The sequence below is a fragment of the Balaenoptera ricei genome, chromosome 5, assembly GCF_028023285.1.
Source record: "Balaenoptera ricei isolate mBalRic1 chromosome 5, mBalRic1.hap2, whole genome shotgun sequence".
In the NCBI taxonomy this organism is placed as follows: Eukaryota; Metazoa; Chordata; class Mammalia; order Artiodactyla; family Balaenopteridae; genus Balaenoptera; species Balaenoptera ricei.
The window spans coordinates 110,083,810-110,088,864 of NC_082643.1; positions in this window are offsets into that span (position 1 = coordinate 110,083,810).

The following is a 5,055-nucleotide window of genomic DNA, read 5'->3' on the forward strand; positions in this document are numbered from 1 at the left end:
ATCATGCAGTATTTGTCTTACTGTAATTGGTTTATTTCACTTAGCATAATATACTCAAGGTTCACCCACATTGTATCATGAGACAGGATTTCTTTCCTATTTATGGCTAAATAATATTCCATTGTATGTATATACTAAATTTTGTTTAATCCATTTATCCCTCAGTGGACATTTGGGTTGCTTCTACCTCTTCACTATTGTGAATAGTGCTATGAACATGGATGTGCAAATATTTCTTTATGATTTTGCTTTTAATTCTTTTGGATATATACTCAAAAGTGAGATTGCTGGCCCATATGGTAGTTCTATTTTTAATTTTTGAGGACCTCCATACTGCTTTCCATTGCAGTTGCACTGTTTTATAATTCCACCAACAGTGTATAAGTGTTTTAATTTCTCTTCATCCTCATCTTGTTATTGTTTGCTTTTTTGAATGTAGTCACCCCAGTCTGTACAAAGTGATATCTCATTGTAGTTTCCATTTCTCTGATGTTTTGTGATGTTAAACATCTTTTCATATGTTTATTGGTCATTCATATATAATCTTTGAAGAAATGCCAAGTTCTTTTCCAATTTTTAATTGGGTTATTGATTTTTTATTGTTGAGTTGTAGGAGTTCTTTCAATATTCTTGATATTAACCCCTTATCAGCTATATATGATTTGTAAATATTTTCTCCTATTAATGAAATATGTTGCCTTTTTACTCTGTTAATTTTGTCCTTTGATGCACAGAAGTTTTAAAGTTTGATGTAGTCCCATTTATCTATTTTTGCTTTTGTTGCCATATTCAAGAAATAGTTGCCAAGTCCAATGTCATGAAGATTTTCCTGTAATTTTTTTCTATTTCTGCAAAAAATGCCTTTGGAATTTTGAAAGAGATTGTGTTAAATCTGTAAATGACTTTGAGTAGAATGGGTGTCTTAATAGTATTGTCTTCCAATTCATTAACACTGAATTCTTTCCACTTATTTGTGTCTTATTTAATATCTTTCAGCAATATTTTGTAGTTTTTAGTGTAAAAGTCTTTTACTTTCTTAGTAGGATTTATTCCTGAGTATATTATTATTTTGATGCTATTGTAAATGGAATTGTTTTCTTAATTTCCTTCTTGGATAGTATATTGTTAGTGTATAGAAATGCAACTGATTTTTATATAATGATTTTATATCCTGCAACTTTGCTGAATTTGCTTATTAATTCTTTAGGGTTTGTCTTGTTTTGTTTTGGAATCTTTACGGTTTTCTACATAGGGACTGTCTGAGTTTTAATACAGAAAGCACTGTATCCTGGGAAATTTCTCAGTACCAGGCAAACTGGAACGGGTGGTCACTCTAGGTGTTGCTGGTGATGGTGGTGGAGGAACAGTAACTATTGGTAGCAAGACTGTGGTTTTTTTTAATTGAAATTTTACTGAAAAATTTGTTGATTTACATGTAGTTGTATGAAATAATATAGAACAATCCCATATACCCTTTACCCAGTGGTAACGTCTTGCAAAATTATATCACAATCTGGATGTTGATATTGACACAATCCATTGATTCAGACTTTGCTAGTTTTACTTGTACTTGGTGTGTATGTGTATGTGTGTTTGTGTGTGTGTGTGTTTCTATGTCTGTATTTAGTTCTATATAAATTAATGTATGTGTAGGTTTTGTATCCCATACCATAGTCAAGATACAGAACTGTTCCATCACTGCTAGGATACCTCTGGTTTGTTGCCCTTTAATAACCACACCCACCTCCCTTCTATCCTTTCCACCTCCAGCCTATATCCCATCCTGTCCCTAATCCCTAGAAGCCACTAATATGTTCCCCTTTTCTAAAATTTTATCATTTCAAAAAATATATATATGCATACATATATATGTGTGTGTATGTGTGTGTGTGTGTGTGTATTTTGAATCATACAGTAAGTAATTTGGGGGCATTAATTTTTTTCACTCAGCATAAACTCTGAGGATTCATTCAAATTGTTGTCAGCTTTAGTAGTTTTTTCCTTTTTCTTGCTGAGTAGTTTTACATGGTACATGTATTACATGGTACATGTGGTACATAGTACCACAGTTTGTTTAACCATTCATTGTATAGAATGATATCAAAGTTTTTTTCATACTTTCTGGCTATTATGAATAAAGCTGCTATAAACATGGTATGTAGGTTTTCTATGTGAACATAAGTTTTCATTTCCATGGGATAAATGTTCTAGAGTGGAATTGCTGGGTCATACAGTAATGCATGTTTCACTTTATAAGAAATAGCCTGACTTTTTTTAGAGTAATTGGATCACTTACATTCCCACCAACAATGTATGAGTGATCCAGTTTCTCTGCATCCTTGTTATCATTTGATATCCCTATTTTTTTTTTTTTTTTACTTTAGCCATTCTGATAGGTATGTAGTGATAATTCAGTGTGGTTTTGATTTGAATTGCCCTAATGGCTAATGATGTTGATCATTTTCATGTGCTTATTTATCATTTATTTATCTTCTTTGGTGAAATAACTGTTCATATCTCTTGCCCATTTTCCAATTGGATTATTCATTGTTTTAAATAATTGTGTTTTCAGAGCTCTTTGTATATTCCAGACACTACTCCTTTGTCAGATATGTGGTTTGCAAGTGTTTTTTCCCACTCTGTAGTTTCTCTTTTCATCCTCTTTATGTGGTCTTTTACAAGGCAAACATTTTTAGTTTTGATAAGTTCTGATTTATCAATTTTTCCTCTTTTTTATGCTTTTGGCGTAAAGGTTAAGAACTCTTTGCCTGTCTCTAGATCCTGAAGATTTTCTCATGTTTTTCTAAAGTTTTATTGTTTTACATTTTAAATATAAAACCATGACCCATTTTGAATTAATTTTTGTGTTAGGTGTGAGGTTTAGGTTGAGATTCATCTTTCTGCCTATCGATGGTCAATTGCACCAGCATCATTTGCTGACAAGACTATCCTTCCTCCATTGAATTGCTTTTGCTCTTTTGAAAAAAAAAAAAAAAAGAATAGAAAAGAAAAGAAAATATTTGTGTGGGATTATTTCTGAGTTATCTGTTCTGTTTCATTGATTTACATGTGTTTATGCCTCCGCCAATACCACACTGTCATGATTACTGCAACACAGTAAGCCTTGATGTAAGATAGAGTGATTCATCCCACTTCATTCTTCATCAAAATTGTTTTAGCTGTTCTAGGGTCTGTGCCTTTTCATATAAATTTTAGAATAAGCTTGACTACATCTATGAAAAACTTTTCTGAGATTTTGATGGGAATTGCATTAAACCTGTAGATCAATTTGTGGAGAATTGACATTTTTTTGGAAACTTATTTTATATCGGAGTACAGTTGATTAACAATGTTGTGTTAGTTTCAGGTGTACAGCAAAGTGATTCAGTTACACATATATACATGTATCTATTTTTTTTCAAATTCTTTTCCCATTTAGGTTGTTACATAATATTGAGCAGAGTTCCCTGTGCTATACAGTAGGTCCTTGTTGGTTATCCATTTTAAATATAGCAGTGTGTACATGTCAATCCCAAACTCCCTAACTATCCCTCCCCCTGAGAATTGACATCTTTACTGTTGAGTCTTTCAGTTTGGTATGTCTCTCAATTTATTTCAGTTTCTTTACTTCTTTTATCAGTATTTTATCATTTTCAGCATATAGTTCCTATATGTGTTTGTTAAGTATATACCTAATATTTCATTTTCTTTAGAATGATTGTAAGTGGTGTTCTGTTTTTAATTTTTATTTCTTCATGCTCATTGTTAGTATAAAAAATGTGAATGATTTTTGTGTGTTGGTCTTGTACCTGCAGCCTTGCTAATGAGTTTTTTCTCTGTGTGTGTGTGTGTGTGTGTGTGTGTGTGTGTGTGTGTGTGTGGCATTTTTGGAATTTCCTATGTAGACAATCATGCCACGTGCAGATAAGGATATTTCATCTCTTCCTTTTCAATCTATGTTTCTTTTATTTATTTTCTTGCCTAACTTCAGTGGCTAAAATTTGCAATATTATGTTGAATAAAAGTGGTGAAACAAACATCCTCACTATCTTCCTGATTTTAGGGGAAAGCATTCAGTCTTTCACCATTAAGTACTTGGTAGGTTTTTAAGATGCTCTTTGTCAGTTGAAGGAGTTCTCCTTTATTACTGATTTGCTGGAAGTTGTTGTGATGAGTGGATCTGAGGTTTTGTCAAATGCTTTTTCAGCATCAGTTTATCAATTGATATGATCATATGACTTTTTTATTTAGCTAGTTGTAATGGTGAATTTCATTGATTAAATTTTGATTGTTGAACCAGCCTTGAATACCTGGAATAAATCCCATGGTATATAATTCTTTCTATACATTATTGGATGCAGTTTTCTAATGTTTTGTTGAAAATGTTTATGTCTAAATTCATAAGATATTGGTATATTGGTCAATAACTTTTGTTTTGTTTTGTTTGGGTTCTGGCATCATGGTAATACTGTCCTCATAAAACAAGTTGGAAAGTGTTCTTTCTTCTTCTGTTTTCTAGAAGAGACTGTGTGAAATTCGTGTAATTGTTTTTGAAATGTTTGATAGAATTTTCCAGTGAGACCATCTGGGCTGGAGATTACTTTCTTCAGAGGTTTTAAATTAAAAATTAAGTATACTTATCTACTGGTTGCAGAACTATTCAGATTATATATTTCATCTTGGATGAGTTTTGGTAGTATGTGGTTTTCAAGGGATTGATCTAGTTCTTCTACGTTGTCAAATTTACGAGCACAATGTATTTCATAGTATTCCCTTATTATCCTTTTGATAACTGCAGGCTTTGTTGTGATATTCCTTATTTCATTTTTGATATTGGTAATTTACATCTTCTCTCATTTTGTCAGTCTTGCTAGAGGTTTAGCAATTTTCTTGATTAAAAAAAGGCAGTGTTTTGTTTTATTGAAGATTTCTATTGCTTAACTTATTTTCAATTTCACTGATCTCTGTTCTTTAATATTTTCTTCCTTCTGCTTGTTTCAGCTTTATTTTGCTCTTTCTTTTCTAGTTTTTTGAGTTAGGAACTTAGATTATTGA